The following is a 21,591-nucleotide window of genomic DNA, read 5'->3' on the forward strand; positions in this document are numbered from 1 at the left end:
AATACATACTGTTCCAGTGTTAATAAAATATACATATGTAATTTGTTTGTTGTGTTTCTTTGATATTCTTTCATAAAAATATATAATTGCCAATGGAACAGTGTTATTATTTAGTAGTTGTTGTATTATTATTGATCTGATTAAGTATTTTTTTAGGTTACATTCAAACAAGACACTTGCAAATCTGTTATTTGTAATGAACAAAGATGCAACCCATTAAATAGTAACTAATATGCTGAAAATGTCAATCACAAGAATAACAAAATGTATAAATTATATTTTTTATATACAAAAGTTATATTGTTGCAGTGTTCTGATGAACTAGTGTTATATGAAAGTCAAAGTCAAAAAGAAATCACTTGCCAATTTGTTTTTATTTTCCAATCATGCCAACAGAACAGTAATGAATATTAAAATGTTAAATACTGGTAACATGTTTTAAAAATAAATAAATAAAATGAAGAGTTAAATAGGTTTTCAAAAACAAGAAATAAAAAGTTAAAATGTTAAATAACGTTAAAAAACAATTAAATAATATTCAACACAAGTATTAACTATTTAAACAACTGTTCACACTATATACATGATGCTATATACATGAAAATATATACATTATTTGGAAATGGTTCTCCGCATTTCCTCTAACCACACCTCTTTTGAAACAGTCTCAGTCTGTGGGCAGTACACCCTGCCCCTGTACTGGCTATGTCCTGTAGCACTTGTTTTAAATTGCCCACATTTTTTGCAAGTGTTGGCCTCTACGGTTCTCCTGTAGGGTCTCTTGGGCATGGCGTCTGGATTGGCAGCTGGTGAAGCGGGTAAGCGGGTGCCCTGTACAGCTGTTGGCTGTAACAGTGGCTGTACCATTTGCATCCCCTGGGCCATTGGGATGCCCTGGATCATTTGCACTCCCTGGAACATTGGCACACCCTGGAACATTGGCACAGCCTGGAACATGGGCACACCCTGGAAACCTGGTGCTGATGGTATAAGTATATTTGGTACCATCTGCAGTGATGCTCCAGATGCAGATGGTGTCAGCAACGTCTGACTCTGCGCTGGTGCCTTGGGTCTGAGAGGGGGTCGCCCAACAGAAGTCTGCCTCTGCTTTGCCTTACCAGCTGTGCTCTCTGGTAGCTTGTACTGGTGCTGCTCCCCTGGTTGTTCTGGCTCAGTCCGTAGACGTTTGGCTACCTGGAGAGGCTCATGAGCTTCAGGGAGGGGCTGAGGCAACTGAATGCCCTGAAGCAGCACAGACAGCTCCTGCTTTTTCTGTCTTTTGTTATACCAATGAATCAGGGTGTTCTGGTTAACCTCCACCAGCTGCATGGATGTTCCTCCCATCACCAAGCTGTTGCCCAGTACAAGCTGCCTTATCCTGCGATAGTCTTGCAGGATCAGAGACCATCTTGACAGGGCTCCCTTGCCTTTTCTTTTGGGGCTTGGGTGGACAGTGCAAAGTCTGATGAAGATGGTCTCCACCAGACGGCAACAGTCAGGCCACTGAGCAGGTGCGCTGCTTGCACCCAGCACACATCTGGTGGTGCTCTCTACACCAGGGTGAGTGGGCTTCTTCGGGACCTTGAAGCGCCCACTCAGCAGTCTCTTTCGGCATCGACTGTCATACACCACCCGTTCCTTGTCCCGGTCATCCAGGTTCTGCCAAAGAGCAATTATGGTGTTGGCTTCCTGGTTGGTCAGGCTGAGGGCTGTGTGGTCCCGGAGATCCACCAGATATTCTGCCAGCTGGTCCACATGTTGATAACCCGGGATATTTTGGTAGTCAACAGCCTATTAAAAAACACAAACATGCAATACAATTATTACATCACATCTGTCTAATGCATAATTCCATAACTGATTGTGTTATTTTCCTGTTTATCACCGTAAAGCACTGTATAGTTCAAAGCAGAGAGCGCCATTCTTGACATTTTACAAAGCACCAAATAAATAAAGATGACTGACTTGATGTGTATTTGCAGCTTACAAATGAATTTAGGCTGTACTTTTAAATGTAAAATATGTGGAAAGTCTGGATTTAAAGCACTGGATGTTAATTCATCATAATTATTCTAGTTAATTTGAAAGACATACAAAGGAGTAGTATTTACCGTCTCTTCTTCATCAACATCCTGACCAGCATCCTCTGGCTCTGAGGGGAGAGTTGAAACAGATGTTTCAGAGGGAACAGGTGTGACAGCAGTCCCTGAGGGTCCAGGTGATGAAGGAGACTGTGTGAGGACAAGTTTGGGGTCAGGGACCAGTGAAGGGGATGTAGAGCCCAGTACAGGTGTGGCACTGCTGGTGACCTCGGTGGAAGAACCCAGTGTCAGTGTGGAAGAGGGTGGTGACAGAACAGCCTCCGGATCTGCTATTGTGTGATCCTCGCTGATGTCACAGAAGCCCTCATCTTCATCTCGCTCCTCCACACTGAGGTCCTCAATGAGCTCTGCTGTCTGCTCAGAGTCAGGATTCATGTCCTGCAGTGCCTGACCAGTCTGCTGGAACAGATACTGCACTCCAATGAGCTCACCTGAAATAAAAACAATAAACAAACGGAAATTAAATAGAATGTTGTGTATCATATTTGATACATTAGGCTTTTGTAATAGCTCATATAGTGTGAGAATATAGAGCTCATCGTCAAGGAGAAAAAAAACAAAACAGTTTTATTTAGAGGCCCAACACGTTTAATTATGTGGGCAAAACATGAAATGAAATGCAATACAATGATGATTGAGAGAAAAGTCTGATGATCATTTTGATATTTACATGTAACATGATTTTCTAATCAAGTGAACCCAAGCTGCTTCAGTCTAGTAACTAGTCATTAAATATTAGTAACAATATAAAAGTTATTCTTACAATTACTTTATAAAATCAGTAAAGGTTTCACAATGAAAAGAAACGTGAAGCACGAGCTGAAGGTGGACACTTTTACAATTATACTAAAAGACTATAATCAATCAGACGACAGAGGCCAGGTTTCCTAAAAATATTTGATCATGTTGATCATTTAGAGTCCTTTAGAAACTTGCATATCAATTATGATACAATCGACTCTATAGGGTTAAATCTGACATATAGACGGAGGTTACACAGAAATTGCAAGTTGATAAAATAAAAAATATATAAAATAATTCTCACCGGTGTAACATGCAGGGGGACAAAACGTGGGGACCACTTTGCTGCCAAACAGCTTTTCATAATTGCCGTTTACACAGTGAACAAGTTCTCCTGTGTAGCTGCGCAAAGCTGATGGCTCCGATGACAGGGAAGCAGCCTCCCGGTCCTGGTTCCACCGGTGTAGACCCTCCAGCAGATAAATCTGAAAGTTCAGACTGTTTGCACTGGTCCCTGTAAATAGACACAACAGTGTTTAGGAGGTGTTAAAGGAACACACAAAAACACTTAATGCTCTTTCTTTACACATGCACAGTGTGTGTGACAAAGACAATAACTGGGATGAAACGGTTCAGGTGTAAATGAAAGGACTTCGAGAGAAGTGGAGCCTCTGGCACATCTGTAGGTCTTCAGAAGCACGCCTCCCTTGTTTAGGCTCCCTGTCTCTGTATAGAGCACAACACCAGGGGGGTCTTGAATGCATTTCACATGCTTCTTCTGGACATTCCAGATGTGCTCCATCCTTTCTCGGTCCAGGAGAGGAACACCCAGGGAGTCTTTGCCTTTGCTGCTCAGGAGCTCTGTAAGCAGCCGCTCAAGGAGAAGGATGGTAGTCTCCTCTCCACAGGTCCTCCTCCGGCAATGGAGTGCCAGCTCATTCCTGGTAAGATGCTTGTTGACATCTTCATCTGTCAGCGCAGGCCAACCCTGGGATATAAACAGCTCTCTCTTTGCTTTGCGAAGCATAGAAACATCAGCCGCATCCCACTCAAAAATGCACGCTGACAGCCGTGACATGAAGATGGGATACAGCTGATGGGCATCAGTTGTACACCCCATGGCAATCCTGCGCATAAAATGCCAGATGTCCAACCGAATCATGAGATCAGGCCACCCTCTGAATCTGGTTTTCAGCTTGGTCTCACCAACATCAGTGCAGCAGCCACAGTCCACGTACAAAACAGCAGGTGGATCCACACTAGCCTGCTGGTACCTTTTCACCAGACCATCGACCATCATGTCCAGTCCTGCTCCTTCCTGTGCTGTCAGCACACTCATGAGCACCTGACCAAACTCATAGCCAACACAGGTAAGCCAGAGTCCCATTCCCCTTGCCGTCCCAGCCAGCTTCTTAGTGATCTGCAGTAGATGACAGGAAGCATGCAATGCAATGAAACATCACACCATGTAGAATATGATACTCATGCTCTGATAATGATATAACAGTAAACACCATAAATTAACAAAAATCCCCTGCTAACCTTTTTAGTAGAATCCATCTTCAAGACTGAACCATACGTAGATGTTATCCTTGCATGGATTTCATCCAGCCTTGTCAGGATGTCTTGGCTGTACACGGTGAGCAGCCACTTGCAGCTGGGGACCACTGTAGGCTCTGGGGGTTCCTGGAATTGTATTTGCAACACCCCGGGTCGTTTGAGGAAGTCCACACATTGGGTGGTGTACCGGGCCATACGCTGGAGCCACTCCTCACTGTGGTTCTCACGCAGCTGTTTGATGACCCGCGTGGGACTGTTGCCTAGGCCACGCTCACGCAGGAGCCGAATGACTCTCATATCACAGGTATACCTTAGGAAAAGCAAAATCCACACATTCATATATTTTACGTAATTGATTTGTAAAGTATTTGCAAACATATGTGATGATGGGCTATCAACTGGATGTGGAATTAAAGTGTACTTACTTCCGCGTGAGGATGACCCGAAATTCAGAGCGATGGCCCAGATCCAGCTGTTGCAGGACAGTCTGACTCCAGGACACATGCGAGGCTTTACACTTGGTACAGATGAGGGTTTCTGTGACCATGTTGTACATCCTATCGATGTCCAGAACCTGCCGTGCCCTTTTGTGCAGACCGCCTCCAGTCAGCTGATGCTGCCCGCAGGCAGAATTAGGACAGAGAGCTGTTGTGGCAAAAATTCTGTTAAACATCATCACTGCGTAAGAGACACTCAGAGTCAAATTAATAAAAAGAAAAGTATTTATTCTTGCAAGAATAGGTTCAGTCTAGTACACAGAAGTTACGCTGTGCAAGAGAGTGACACACAACAGGAAGATATGAGACAGCCTTTATACTGTTTTCAAGGTTCCTCCTCACCCGCTGTACCTTTCACCCACCCAAATAAGGTCCTTACTGCTGTTCAGTTTCTACTTAAAGACACAAACTGGTACTGAAATAAACTGGCCAAAACTGACCATCCCTAAGGTCAGAGGTCCTGTCCCATATGTTCCTGAAAAGTCACGCACAAGCACGTACACACATATACTTTTATACATTGAATAGGTTCTTTCTCTTATGATACCTGTTTGGGATCAATGAATATTAAAATTTCTACAACAATTCCCCCCTTTTTATCATTCAGATTACCCAATCATAATAATAAAAATAATAGAACAAATTTTAAGTCATTTCATCACACTTATACTCTTCATCTCTGGTTTTCACATAACTGACCACTCTCTTAAACATTTGTGAAATAACATTTGGAAAAGTAAAAAGCTTAGGCTGTTTTTGTGGGGATAGTCCCTTAATTATTAGCAAGCAAGTAAAGACTTTATCTGCGGCCGGGCTGAATGAATAAGCACTGTTATTGCACTCCCGACCTAGGTCGGACCCTCAGTCACCTCAGTATAAACAAGAAATAGTGTATAGTTTAAGTAGGAAACACATCAATTTAACACCCTGGTTATCATTACACATCTTGAAACCCACATGGCATTTCAACAGGCTAAGAAATACGAAGAAATAAAAGTAGAATAAAATCCCTCATTTCGACCCCTCTCCTTGTACGTCATCACATAGCGGATAACCACAGCTTTTAACCTTCTTTTCATATCAAAAACATTCATAGAAAGAAAGAAAAAGAAAAGGAAACCATACAATTTAACACATGTCACAGTAGCTCCAACTACTTGTATCATCATATTTTGTTCATCCAATTGAACAGACTCCCAGCTTTAACCAGTCTCTGTACTGAGCTGGAAACACATTATAATGCATGGTAAACATAACAATATTGATGATCCTATCGCTGAAATTGGTAGTACAGTACCCCCAACCCCCCAAAGATTAACCAATCTTATCCATTTACCATCAGTCCACGCCCATTTCCATACATCGCCTCCATTTTCCTAACCATATTTTCTTAACTTTTAACACCATATTTAATAAAATCTATCCTGAAAAGGTTTTATATTTTTTTTATCCATTCTTTTAACCAATGTAGTGGTTCAAAATTAACTCTAATATTTCAAATACGGACCATCTTTTAGCTTATTACCATACATATTCTCCCATGATCGGCCTTTCTTACCCTTAATGGACAGCCTAATCAAGTTTCTTCAATAATAATCCCTATAATTTACCTGAAATATTTTCTAATGAATCCTTAACCAATCAAATCATTTGATCTAAGCCCTATTTTGATTCAATCAAATAAAATCATCAAAATCATCACAAAAACAGATTCTTTTGCTAAACTCAAACCATTAGTTGGTGCATCTTCATCCAGGTGTGTTGGTCATCTCGTTTGCCCCATGGACATTCCGTCTTCACCAGGGTGACACTTTGCGTGCCGTAGCCATGGTCTTCCATCGCCGGTGAGGGAGGCTGTTACTAGCACGAGCCTTTGACCCCTCACGTTGTCCTCATATTTGATTGTTGAGGCCTGTCGGTGTAGTCTAAGGTGAGAGGCTTCGACTCAGGTGTCCCACTCTCCAACCATTTTCTGATCATTACCAGATTTGCCCCTTAGATCACGATGTACCCCTACTGGAGTGAACCATTTCTTGCCTGCTTTCACCTGTGAATGGAGACCTTAAGTATTTTGTTAGTGACCGCTTGTCTTGCCGCTCGTCCCCTTTGGTGTGACCTGTGGAATCAACAACCTGAAACATTATCTCCGGATAATTTCTTGCTCACTTAATAGCACTCGGGGTCCTTTTACCCTGAAAAACACTCAACCCACTTTGCTCATGTCCACAACACAATATTTATACATTTGGAACAGAATTAGTTCTGTTTTCTGCAATCCTTCCTGACATTCTGCAAAAGGAAAATCTTAAGGTATGCGCTGCGCAGGTGTGGCCTTGTTTCTTTCTGCCACAATAACAATCTAGGCCAGGATAGTTAGTCAAATTCATCCATAACCATTATTTTATTGGGCACATTCTGCCCTGCATCAAAAGTCTGCATGCTCTGTAAAGAAAAACAAATGTCGAGGTTATTTTCAGATAGTAAAGTACACGTAGTTTCTTTTGTCTGCTGTGCTGCCACGGCCTTCGCTGCTGCATCTGCCCTGGCGTTTCCTGTTGAAACAGTCCTGCAATTTTGTTATCAGCGTGTGCGGCACACGTACAGACAGCAATTTTGTTAGGGAGAAGAATGGCTTCTTGCCAGGCTTTTACCCTATTAAGCCCCTTGTCCTCCCAACATATACCGTCCCTTAATAAACCAAATTTTGTCAATTGTTATCCAAATTGTTACCATCCCCCCTTTTGATGCATGAATCATCTCGTGCATCAATCTAACATAATGGTGTTTGGATAAAGTTTGCCATCAACACTAACCCAAACGTTGTCCCAAAGCCAAAATTCCTCTAGACATCTTTCTCTGCCTCTGAAACAAAAATATTACTTAAAGCCACAAACACATCTTCTTATCAGAGTATTTGGAGGGCAACGGCCCTCAGTCTTACAGTGTATCCTGCTTTTCAGGCCTGTTGTTTGGTCTCTTAATCCCGTCATCTACAAACATTGTTTCTGAAAATTCTGTTTCAATTGTTTCTGTCTGGTCAGGTCGTGCTGTACAGACTTGGTCAATGTCAGTCAAACAACATTTTCCCCCTTTTGTTCACAATATTCATAAATGTGAAGGACTCTCTGGATAATTTGATATTGACTTAGCCAATATGTCACTTTTGTTGTTGCCTTCAAATCTATAACATTTTAGTTTATCACAACCCATTTTGGACGACAATCTACCACTTCACAAATCCAATTTAAATAAATGCTTTTAATCCATAGATTGATTCATAATTACCAGTAGCAGACAGAGCTGGATAACTAATCCATTTAAAGCTCGTCCCATTTTCTGCATCATCTTGTCATCAGATTGACTCAAAACTATTAGCTTCCTTAAAACTTGTCATTTGCCTTAACCCATCTGTAATGATAAAACCCTCATTCCAGAGGTTAATGACACAATATACACACTATTCAGACACAGTATTCGTACCCCAAACTTACACGTACAAGACATAGAGTGCAGTCACCATCACACACACTCATATTAGACACATATTTTAACTGTTCATTTTTAATGTTCGCTTTTCATTATATCATCTCTAAAAAGATTTAAATTTTAATTAAGATTTTAAACTTCACATTTTACTGTAGCTTTTACCTAATTTTACATGGTCTTTTAACCAGTTACAAAGCATGTCTGTTCATTATTCATTTCATCTTAGAAAAGTCAGCTGGGTTGTTTTGGTTCATTATCACTATTTTGTTCTTTAGCTTGCTCTAGCAGGCCGATAACAGAAAGACAGACACAGTTACCATCCCTGCCTCCACTCAGACAGTCTCTCTCTCTCTAAACAAATAATCTTTTCAACAGCCTCCTTAGACTGTAATTTAGACAAAATGTAATATTAAATTTATTACATTAACCTTTTACCATTCACCTTTGTTATCCAGACTCTTCTCAAATCTACAAAAGCCTGTCTTCATCTTTAGCCACCACCATGCCTAACGACCTTCAGGAGTTAAAACTATGTTATAAAAATATTAGCTCAACATTAACTCTTCTATACATTTTACTTGCCCATATGGCAACCAACATCATGTCCCTCATATAATTAAGTTTTGTTACTGTCTCCGCAGCAAATAATGGCAATCACCTCATGGAATCAGCTGGCTCCTGAAAGCCCTCTCCCGTTATCTCTTTATCTTTAATTTTCTTCTCTTCAGGGTGTCGTCCCCTGGCATAGTTGCAGACACTTGTCACAATGAAAAACAAGCCATACAATCAATGCGGTTTCTGGTGAGTGGTATAGAGGAACTCACATTTCTGGGTCAGACTGCCGTAACATTAATTTTCACCTCACAGCCCATCTCACCTCTCAATGCTCTGCTGACCCCGGTGGCCTCCAGTAATCAGCGCTCAACTCTCATACCTTTCTCACAAATAACACCTCCATCCGGAGTTGCCCAATGTTCGTGACCCCCTGCGTTGGGCTGTCCCCTGGCCAGGAAGATCATCCCGTCATTGAGTAGCCAGTTTTCTTCAACAGAACTCAGCTGTTTTCTGGAGCTTAGGAAAGGCACGTTCAAGAGTCACCAGAGCCATTCCGATTGCCTAATAGTGTTCACAGGGAGACAGGTTATTAACAACAGTATTTAATCACTTAAATCCATGAACTATCTTAAAAGCAGCAACTTAGCTACTTAGACTATACTCAGTGAATTTAGATCACAACCGTACATTCAGTGTACTTCATCTGTAGCCGGAGCCATCGGTCCTGAATGGTGGAGACTAAAATGAGACAAAGTTGTTACTGGTCCTAAAATACGCTAATCAAAATGTCACCTCTATCGTTTAAGGTCTGTATTATTATTTTAAAGACTTCTTTAAAGTCATTCAGTTTTACATTTAAAACATTTACAAATACAAATTGCCCTCTGAACGGCAATTGTTTCTTTAAACATCTCTGTGTCTATGATTCTAAACTGAAACACTGTGCTTTACTTATTATCACAGATGTCAGCTTTTAGCTGACATTGAATGAGAGAGAGACTCTGAGACATTCGGACTGGTACACTGCTCTCTCATATACTTCTAACATCAAACTTTTATCTACCATCTTTTAACTCTATCCCAGCTTAAGGCATCTTTGCCAGAAATTACATGTGTTTTCAAATAAACATAGTTTTACAGTTGTCTTTTGCCCACGTCAGGGAATCTAGGCATTACAAATTTCCACTCAGATTGAGTCTCTGTCGCACTGGCTGTTTCAGCCACAGCACACATCAGATTTAGATAAGCGAACTGTTTCATTACAGCCAATAGCAGACTCATCTTTTGAAAGCAAAACATCAGCTTCTAGCTCTTTCATGGTCAACTTTTCAAGCTGTTTGTTTAATCAGATGCCTTTCTACACATTTTACATTTTAGCAACCGTTAATTCAGTAGCCTACTACTTCTGCTTATTTGTTCTTACATAAAAATAATTATTCTAGTTCTCAATAACGTTTCACATTTCTCAATCTCAATTACCATAGTTTAATATTTGACTTAAGTTTTCTCTTGGAGTTTATCAATCTCCAATTAGGATTTAATTTTGACGAGGCAAGCACTCTCTGCTTGTGATACTTTTGCAGTTATTGTAAATCATCTGTGAGATTAGTCTCTCTATATACTCTAAAATCTTTTTTTTTTAAATGTTTAATTACAGCACAATCATCCTGTTAGTTACTTTGATATATTTTGCAACTCACATTTTGTCATGAATCTGCACATGGAACATGGACAGAGGTGATCCAAACGCGGGCTTTATTAAGAGGAGAATCCAGAGACAGGTACAAGGAAACAGGCAGGGGTCAAAACCAGGTAAGCAGTCCAAACAAACATCAAATCCGTGCAGGGATAAGGCAAACGGGAAACCGGGAACAGGCAGATAATCAAGGAACCGAAACACTAGAATAGAAGGAAACTGGAACAAGGCTAGGTAATGCAGTCAGACACTTACAAACACTTACAATACTGAGCCCTGAACAAAGGGAAAACTCAGGATTAAATCAGGGACGCTCAATCTAAAACAGGTGCAACAAATAAACCATAATCAGTCCAGGGTGAAACATAATGGAAACAATAAACTAGGAAGGAGTGCCCTCCAGAGGCTCAAGCGGGCACTCCAGCCGCAGATCGTCACACATTTGTTGGAGTCATTAATTTTACATCAACCTGTATTCATCAATTCACTTTTAAAAATTACTATTATAGATCTTTTCATTAAAAGGATTCACTTTAAGACTTCAATCTCTTGACCTTGTTTTTTTTTTATCTCTTATTTCTCAGACAAAATGTTAATGTCGTCATTTAAACACTGATCTACTTTCAAACCTACATTATTATCAGAAATGTGTCACTATCACATTTTTTTTTTTACACCACCTCGGTGGGCATTTACACTTACGTGTTAAATGGTCCTGCTGACCACAATCAAGACACTCTCTGTCATCTAGTGGGTTCATGTGTCAGCCTCAACTACAGCATCAGATACCTGTCCTTGACTATAGTTTGATCACTGTGAGCTTGCAAACGGCTCCAACTTACTGCACACCCTTGAAGCAGTGTGTGTCCCATTCAGGAATATAAACAGAGCCACTGATTAAGCAGTTCTCTGTATTCTTTTACAGTCCACCAGTGGCGGATTTAATCATAATAGCCAAATCATAATCTTCATCATTATCATTGGCCGCACATTAATTTTAATAAGCTGCATCGAAATGCTCAAAATATTCTAAGTTGTTTTCACAAAGTTTTCGTTTAACTTTAGTCATACTTGTCCAGGGAAATTATCCCCGACCCATAATTTCATTTATAAAACAGACAATATCTTTTGCTTCAATTACTTAATATCAACAAATATCCAACATTATACATTATTGATTTTCAGAATTTTTTTTGGTCAAAGTTGTCTTTACATTTTACTAATTTGGTATTATCATCAACAACCCTAATTACAGAACAAGTACATATCTAACATCCGGAAACCGGGCTGAATAATCAAACCCTGTTGCTGTACCCCCAGCATAGCTGGACCCTAGGTTCAAAACACAATGGTTATCGAACTAAAACTAAACCTAATTTCAATCATTATTTTACCATTAAAATATAGAATTTTCCCCATTTTGCTTAATGAAACATTCCTATCTTTATATCACATTAGTCCCCGTTAATCATACTCAATGCCTTATTTTTATTCTGAAACTCATTTTTCATACCATTTAAACAGTTAATTTGACTTCCATAAATTCTGTCAGACATTTTATTTTCATCACATATAGTTTTCTACTATATTCCTTCTCAATCTTTCCCTACATGTCCAGTTCCTTCTGTATCCTCTGTTCTACATGCTAATTCTTTCTTTTCTCTACATGCCAGTTTCAAATCATTATCTAACCAGTACATGATTGTTTACACAATCCCCACACAAACATATCTCACACACCAACCTTCTTGTTTTTTTTTTGTTTTTTTTTTCACTTCCTTCTTCCATCAAGTCTCTCACCCGTCATAGTGACACTTGAATTTCCAATCTTTCCCTTGTTTTGATAACAATCCCCTATTTCACACAGACAGCCTTATTGCTGCTTACAACTTCAATCCGTATCATATAAATTTAAGTTCTCTAGACATCTAATGTCATGCATCCATTTACTGGATGAAGAAGTAAAACCCTATTTCTCTCGACAGTTCTTTTTAGCTGCCCCTTTAAGACAACGATCCATTGTTTGTCCACATTGCTTACACATGTTGAACACAGCCATAACAACCTTTTTTGTTTCTCACTGCCCTGTTCAACTGATTCTCGCACTACTTTCAGTCTAGTTGTGCTCAGTGTTCCCTCCCTGGGGAAATCATGGTATTTTCTCAGTTTTTTCAATATCTAAAACATAAATTTTCCCCCATAATTTTCTCATTTGATAGAAAAACCGGTGTATCAAATTTGCATGCTTACCTTGAGACTTCCCCATATTGGCTGCTTCTCTGTTCTCTGTGGATTTCTCTTCAACGCGCGTTTTCCTGATCTGTTAGGCGTCCCCAACAGACCCGATATTTCCTTTTAACCCAAATCGGTCGGGTTGCACTATTAGTGCCCTCCTAATTAAGGTTTACCAAAAACTGTTCTGGTTCCCCCTAATTAGCCTCAGTACCTAAAAACAATTTGCTCCGTGGCGGAACAACTCATTTTCAGGTTACCTATCTGTTTGAAATCTCTTGATCTGTTACAGACCTCAATTAATCTCAGATAATTTTCTCTCGTATCTGTTTGAAACCTCTTGATCTATATATAGATCTCAATTAATCTCAGATTACGTACCACAGAAACAGCCCTCAGCCAATATGGTTCACTCACATTTCATACCCTGAAACAAAATACTTTTCCCCAAAAGAAAATATTTTAGACGTCTCTTACCAGAGATATGTTGGTTGCCACGGGTTCGCTTTCTTTTGATTCCAGTGGAGCCCCTCCCGGACCCGATAGCGGTCGGCCCCTCTCTCTCAAGCTTACGAGGTAGAGCTGGAACTGCTCAGTCCAGGTGGCGAAACACCCCCCGCTCTCAGGTCCAGAAGGCACTTCCAAGGAATCCCACTCTGACACCAAATTGTTGTGGCAAAAATTCTGTTAAACATCATCACTGCGTAAGAGACACTCAGAGTCAAATTAATAAAAAGAAAAGTATTTATTCTTGCAAGAATAGGTTCAGTCTAGTACACAGAAGTTACGCTGTGCAAGAGAGTGACACACAACAGGAAGATATGAGACAGCCTTTATACTGTTTTCAAGGTTCCTCCTCACCCGCTGTACCTTTCACCCACCCAGATAAGGTCCTTACTGCTGTTCAGTTTCTACTTAAAGACACAAACTGGTACTGAAATAAACTGGCCAAAACTGACCATCCATAAGGTCAGAGGTCCTGTCCCATATGTTCCTGAAAATTCACGCACAAGCACGTACACACATATACTTTTATACATTGAATAGGTTCTTTCTCTTATGATACCTGTTTGGGATCAATGAATATTAAAATTTCTACAACAGAGCCTTGATCTTCCACAGCTTGTACGGCATCCACAGCAACAGAGCATGACAAAAAAATCTGTCTGGAGCTGGAGCCTGGTTGTAAATAAGTGCTGGCTGTGGTGGGTAATACCAGAGCTGTAGGTTGTCTCGAAGCTCTGGTTTTCCCTTGGGCCCCATTTTAAAAAGCCTGCTGGCAATCCACCTGTGATCCTCTGGTGGCAAAGTGTCCGACCAAAAACGATGCAGTCGAACTGCAGATGCATCTTGCAGTAATGCCCCGAAGGAGTAGTCTGTGAAGGAAAAAGACAAAACATTTAGTCTAGCAGGTCATTTATTTAATTACCGCTTTATCTATCCAAGACTACCCTCATATAAAATAGAAAATATTGGATGTCAAATACGTACTTAAGGTTATAGAATAAAATGTATACATTTGTTCCAATAGTTTTCAGAATTGTGTCAGCTGCTAGCACTAATTTGTGTGACTCTACTGAGTTGTGACAGTTAATATGCAAATTCAATTATTTTGGACAAATAAAATTTGAAATGACTCCCGAGACAACATGCAATGAAATATAATATATGTTGCATATATAACAAGAGAAAGAAACAGTCATAACTGTCCAATAATTTTAACTAATCCTAGATGGAATTATACAATACTGTTTAAAGGTCTATGTTCAGTAAGATTCTTTTTGTTTTTGAAATATGATTAAAATACAGTCAAAAACAGTAATAGTGGGAAATAATATTGCAATTTAGGATCGCCGCTTATTTGAATCTGTTTTCAAAAGTATTTACAGTTTTTTTCAATCGCTAACAAGCGCTTACCCATACTTCAGATACTTTTTCCTAAACTCTTAACACAGACTCACACCAACAAAACACAATTGGCCAAATGGATAATTTTCTTCTCAATAACACATTTTGTTACAGATTTTTATGATTGTTTACACACTAAAATAAAAATTTCCACGCAATTTGCAAAATTCTACTCCAATGAGCAAAACCCCTCCATAGATTTGCACAACATTACACACAATGTCTGCTTTACCCTTTTAGCAAAACATTACACACAGTGATTTGTAAAACTCTACACACATTCTCACACCTTAGACACAGATAAGGATTGTGAGGTTACTTCCTTGTCATTACAAAGCCCCGGATTGCCATTGACCACACTAATGAATGAATTGGATATGCACATCCATCAGGCGTGGAAGCACACATGTGCTAATTTGAAAACGCATCACTCAGGAGTGCTATAAAAGGCAGCAGGTGAGTTCACCTGTCTTCAACAAAAATGGAAGGAGCTAGAAGAAGAAGAAGAAGAAGAAGAAGAGTGAGAATAAGAGGGGGGGGCTCAAAGAGGAGATGAAGGAGGTAGAGGAAGAGGAGAAGGAGGTAGAGGAAGAGATGAAGGAGGTAGATGAAGAGGAGAATGAGGTAGAGGAAGAGGAGAAGGAGGTAGAGGAAGAGGAGAAGGAGGTAGAGGAAGAGGTGAAGGAGGTAGATGAAGAGGAGAAGGAGGTAGAGGAAGAGGTGAAGGAGGTAGATGAAGAGGAGAAGGAGGCAGAGGAAGAGGTGAAGGAGGTAGAGGAAGAGGAGAAGGAGGTAGAGGAAGAGATGAAGGAGGTAGATGAAGAGGAGAAGGAGGTAGAGGAAGAGGAGAAGGAGGTAGAGGAAGAGGAGAAGGAGGTAGAGGAAGAGGTGAAGGAGGTAGATGAAGAGGAGAAGGAGGTAGAGGAAGAGGTGAAGGAGGTAGATGAAGAGGAGAAGGAGGTAGAGGTTTTCAAAATTGCGTGTAAACAATTGAAAAAAAAACTGTAAATATATACTAACTCTTCATTTCAAAATAGAACACATCTTTCTCTGCACACACTAACTTTAGCAAAACACTGGAAATCTGACTCAGAATGAAATTATTCTGTCAAAGAATAACACTTGTTTTCACTTTACAAGGTACATGCAGTCAATCAAAGTACACCAGGTTTCAAAATACTGGCTATTGTATTACAAAAACTTCATAGACTTTTGTGTTTCAGTTTTACAGGTATTTGCATACAAAACATGCAATCCACCATTTTTACACTAAATTTATTGGTTGGGAACTGTATGTCCACATGTACAGTATTCCAGTAAAAAGCAAATCAGTTTTTTCCCTTTACTGTTTACCAGCCTCTTTTAGCGAAAGACCGTGGTTGATTACATGGTCAATGATAGTGGCACGAATTTCATCACTGACTACTGTTCTTGCAGCCTTTGGAAGTCCTTAGGCCTGCTCTTCTCCCTGGCCCTGCTCCTCTCACTGCACCTCTCATCTCTCACTGCACCTCTCACTGCACATCTCACTGCACATCTCACTGGACATCTCACTGCACCTCTCGCACATCTCACTGCATCTCTCACTGCACCTCTCACTGCACATCTCACTGCACATCTCACTGCACCTCTCACTGCACCTCTCACTGCACATCTCACTGCACCTCTCACTGCACATCTCACTGCACCTCTCACTGCACATCTCACTGCACCTCTCACTGCACCTCTCACTGCACATCTCACTGCACCTCTCACTGCACATCTCACTGCATCTCTCACTGCACATCTCACTGCACATCTCACTGCACATCACACCTCACATCTCACTGCATCTCTCGCTGCATCTGTCACTGCACATCTCACTGCACATCTCACTGCATCTCTCACTGCACCTCTCACTGGGCCTGCTCTTCTCCCTGGGCCCCTTGCTCTTACTCTTCCTCGTCCAGACATTACAGTGTTTGTCTTTTTCTGTTTCCAAAAACATCACTCCTCAAAGTCCTCCTTTTAATGTATAAGTGTCAATGTCACAGAAAAAAATAACCCCTGCCACTGAGTCTAAGCCAGACTGGAATCAGCTATGGTTGGCCCAATTTACCCAACATAAATCAGGTGTGTGTCAATTATTCAATTGTTTGTTTATTATCAGCTGAGATATATTGTTTTTGAACTGATATCATTGAAGAAGCCGAGGTTTTTATACTGTATCTAAGGTTTGGAATATTGTTTTTGCTATTGTGGGGTGGTGTGTGTTGACATTTGTAAATACTACAAAAACAATCCATAATTTTGTTGGGAGGTATAGCTTGTCTGTTAAGAAAATGTAAGCATTGTGGAAATGTGTTCACTGACTGCATATTGTGTGAAAACTGTATAGTATTGCTCTTAATTCATTATGATAAGATTTCCTGCATACAAAATATATTTCTAAAAAGTGCACAGATGTGAAATGTGTCTTAGAATGCAATGTGGATTATGCCAGTACTTACAGAGACAGTGGTGCTTGGTGTAGGGGCACTGGACACTGCTGCGCTGGGTTGGTCAACAGCCTGAGATGGTCTCCTAGCCACACTCAGATTTGGCTTTTCAGCAGCAATGTGGGACCCACCAAATCTTGGCTTGGTAAACTAAAAAAGGGCAAAACAATTTCAATGAAAAGACAAATTGAATTGTAACAGCACATTGGCCAAAAATATAATAAAATGTAAAATGAGAAAATATCTATTGATCCTATCATTCATTATATAACTAAATGACCTGCTTTCTTTCTTTAACTTATTTTTTTGTCTGTGTATTACCACACTCTACTACTTATACAGATTGAAATAAGCACAGTTAGAATAGAAAAATGTGTGGGAAGGTATTGCTAGAATGTGAGTATATAGTAATTTAACAAGTACCTTTTAAAAATGACTTAAAATCAAAAATAGTTTGCACATAGTTTGTAAGAGAAAGCGTTTATTAACAGTAATGAAGGTTACCCTTGAAATGGCAACAAAGCAGATTCATGATGACTTAATTAATAATACGTGTATAATTAATTGTGCATAAGTGGAATGTTACCTGAGAAATACAGAATGAAAGACGTAGCTTCAGTAGCCAGTTGGAAAAATCAAGAGAGATGCCATGAAGGACGTGAGTGTGCTTTAACCCATAATGGCAAAGCCCAATTAGAGAGGAAGAGGAGAATGCAAGAGCAGAGCCCAGAGAAGAAAGAGAGATCACATAGGTTACATTGTTCTTTCACCATTTTACTTGATCTAAACCAACCTGAGACAGTGAAACTGACCAATAAGCAGACTACAGCCGCCCCTGTACAAGGTGTGACAGCTGGCAGGTAGGTGTAAAAACATACCAGCCATTTCCACTGAACTTAAACCTTTATACTAAACGTATATTAAAACTGCAATTATATATATATAAAAAAAATGTTATTACCTTTGACAAACTTGGTATAATTTTAGAAGTAGGCTGGGGTGGGAGCTGACGCTGACTCTGCTCCATGACCTCCTGTGCTGGTCCAGTAGCGGCAGACTGTTGTTCAACAACCCTTGGTGCTTGTCCAATAGAGGCTGTGGCCTGCTTAAGACAACCACAAAAATACATAGGCTACAATAATTGTTGAACGAGAAGAATTTGTTCAGTAAATTATACATATATATAAAAAAAATACAAGTTACATCTTTACATTGTTACCTTTTGAGTGTGAAAACCACATATGCACTTTGGGACCGCTCCGAGCAAGGTTGTCTGGCCGCGAGACTGCATCGGACATCTTTCAATCTGTAAACATTATCACACATATAACATAGAATACATGCATTTCTAACTTATCAGTATGAATGCCACATTAATTTATTGTAGTCTGTCATTTATTTTTATTCATGTTCTTTGAAGGGGAGATACAAACTGTAAAATTAGAGATAAAGAGTGAGTAAAGTTTGTATCCTCCTTTAAAAGAACAAGAGAGGAACATTTCACACCTTCAAAAAAACATCCATTTACTCAACATCCCCACCCCCACTGCCTCAAATCTCTGAATCTCCCAGTGCAAAAAAAAAGTTGTTTTTTTTACATTAATAAACATAAATCTCAAATACCGGCAAGATTATCTACATACATATCTATAAAAAATGATGACATTGAATTAAATGATTAGGATTACAATTATTACATCATGCAAAGGTGACAAAAGCACACTCACCATTTGGTACACGTCATGCCACTTTTTCTGTCGAGGAGCTGGCCTGTTACCCTCATTTGATGGCCAAACTCCTGTGCTGGCAAACATTTTTAGCCTTGCAATCCAGTCAGTATCTGACATGGCTTTATGGGATTTTTTGCCAAACATTTTTTTGTTGGGGGGCTAACGGTTAGGCTATATCGTTTTGAACAAAACTACTATAATACAAATTATTTCTTTAAAAAAAGCACACACGATATTTACAATTATAATATATACAATTATATACAAATATAAAATTACATTGTCCGAAAATACAGTTAAAGTTACCGAAAAATAAGTTTCGCAGTCCTCCGTTAAAATGATGCTGCCTGACCTCCGTGACAGTGATGCTCGACGTCTGAACTTTTTTGACCTCTGACACGCCCCTCAGGATATGTCATTACCTCGTACACCTTCGGCTCAGTTCGGCAACTTGATTGACACTTGGCTAGCTTCCTGACTCATCCTCCTAGCGGTGCTAAGCGTAAACGTCCCATCGACATTTCCTTGTACTCTGATTGGTCAAATGTCGAAAATGATAAGGAAAAAGTCAAGAATGGCGCTCTCTGATTGGCTGCAAATGTTATAATGTCGAGAATGGCGCTCTCTAATTGGCTGCAAATGTTATAGCGCGTCGACGTGATTGGCTGTGGCGTTCAACATTGTTCAACATTATCCCCATTTTGACGGACTATCCTTCGGCAGCTGGCGTTCAGGCTCCTGTCTCTTCGGGGGCGTTGGTTCAAATCCCACCGCTGCCAAGTCTACGTTTTAGAAGGCACTTGTGAAAAGACTGGAGAAGTGTCACTGCTTGCTCCCAGTCTCTTCAAAACTCTGCCTTTTTTGCTTTCCTTGGCCTAACTCGGCGGGCTTCAGAGCCTGACGATGAAGGTCCACACCCAACAATTTCCCTATTTCTGAAATTTAATGGCGAGAAAATGGCCCACTAGAGTAGTCAAGCCGGGGTAGCTTGGCCGAGGGGTCTAAGGCACTGGATTTAGGCTCCAGTCTCTTCAGGGGCGAGGGTTCGAATCCCACTGCTGCCAGCAGAAGTTTTAATGAGGGCCAGACACCTAAAGTGTGCTCTGAAAAGGTGCAAAAGCTGCTCAAAATATGCACCCTCTTGAATCAGAGACAACAATAATGGCGAGAAAATGGCCCACTAGAGTAGCCTAGCCGGGGTAGCGTGGCCGAGGGTTCTAAGGCGCTGGATTTAGGCTCCAGTCTCTTCGGGGGCATGGGTTCGAATCCCACCGCTGCCAGCAGAGGTTTTAATGAGGGCAAGACACCTAGAGTGTGCTCTGAAAAGGTGCAAAAGCAGCTGAAAATATGCACCCTCTTGAATCAGAGACAACAATAACTTGAAATTATTATAATGACACTTCCAAATTGAATTTAAATAAATAAATTTAACTATGGAGAAGTGAGACACTAAAATAAAAAATTTGTGAAAATGGCCCACGGAAGGCATTCTTCCAATGACACTTCCAAAATGAATTTAAATATAATAATAATGTATAGCACACAGGGGTGCCCAATCCTGCTCTGTGCAGGACAGTCGATCGGCAGGACTGGGCACCCCTGGTCTTTAATAATGGAGTTTGCAAATTTTACTCATTGAGAGTTTTTGGTGAACTGACAGCAACCTCTTGATTTTGAGTTGATCTGCGACACATCTGGCTGCCATTTTGGAGTATGGCCCAAAGGCTTTGATCAGGTAATTCAGTTGTGTTTGATTAGAGATGGAATTGCAATCTGCAGGGAGGGGGGCCTCCAAGAGTGTAACTGCCTCCCCCCTCTACTTAGTAGGCCTTTGCACCTGTCGAGGAGCTCCTTCAAGGCATGAAGAATTTCAACTGATTTAACTATGGAGAAGTGAGACACTAAAAGAAAAAATTGGCGAAAATGGCCCACGGAAAGCATTCTTACAAGGTAGCGTGGCCGAGCGGTCTAAGGCGCTGGATTAAGGCTCCAGTCTCTTCGGGGGCGTGGGTTCAAATCCCACCGCTGCCAAGTCTACGTTTTAGAAGGCACTTGTGAAAAGACTGGAGAAGTGACACTGCTTGCTCCAAGTCTCTTGAAAACTCAGCCTTTTTTGCTTTCCTTGGCCGAACTCGGCGGGCTTCAGAGCCTGACGATGAAGGTCCACACCCAACAATTTCCCTATTTCTGAAATTTAATGGCCAGAAAATGGCCCACCAGAGTAGCCAAGCAGGGGTAGCGTGGCCGAGGGGTCCAAGGCGCTGGATTTAGGCTCCAGTCTCTTCGGGGGCGTGGGTTCGAATCCCACCACTGCCAGCAGAGGTTTTAATGAGGGCAAGACACCTAGAGTGTGCTCTGAAAAGGTGCAAAAGCAGCTGAAAATATGCACCCTCTTGAATCAGAGACAACAATAACTTGCAATTATTATAATGACACTTCCAAATTGAATTTAAATAAATAAATTTAACTATGGAGAAGTGAGACACTAAAATAAAAATTGGTGAAAATGGCCCATGGAAGGCATTCTTCCAATGACACTTCCAAAATGAATTTAAATATAATAATAATGTATAGCACACAGGGGTGCCCAATCCTGCTCTGTGCAGG

The 21,591-nt window shown here is 40.5% G+C and overlaps 3 non-coding genes across 3 annotated transcripts; all 3 read left to right on the forward strand.

The window, feature by feature from the left end:
- The first annotated feature begins 20,182 nt into the window (after window positions 1-20,182).
- trnal-uag (transfer RNA leucine (anticodon UAG)) lies at window positions 20,183-20,264 on the forward strand. The gene has a single exon. It is a non-coding gene; the product is annotated as a tRNA-Leu (tRNA).
- Window positions 20,265-20,933: 669 nt separating this feature from the next.
- Window positions 20,934-21,015, forward strand: trnal-aag (transfer RNA leucine (anticodon AAG)). Its single transcript has one exon. It is a non-coding gene; the product is annotated as a tRNA-Leu (tRNA).
- A 203-nt stretch (window positions 21,016-21,218) lies between these two features.
- Window positions 21,219-21,300, forward strand: trnal-uag (transfer RNA leucine (anticodon UAG)). The gene has a single exon. It is a non-coding gene; the product is annotated as a tRNA-Leu (tRNA).
- Window positions 21,301-21,591: the final 291 nt, after the last annotated feature.

Source organism: Siphateles boraxobius, unplaced genomic scaffold (assembly GCF_051911475.1).
Source record: "Siphateles boraxobius isolate OS27281-9 unplaced genomic scaffold, OSU_SipBor_1 12, whole genome shotgun sequence".
NCBI lineage: Eukaryota > Metazoa > Chordata > Actinopteri > Cypriniformes > Leuciscidae > Siphateles > Siphateles boraxobius.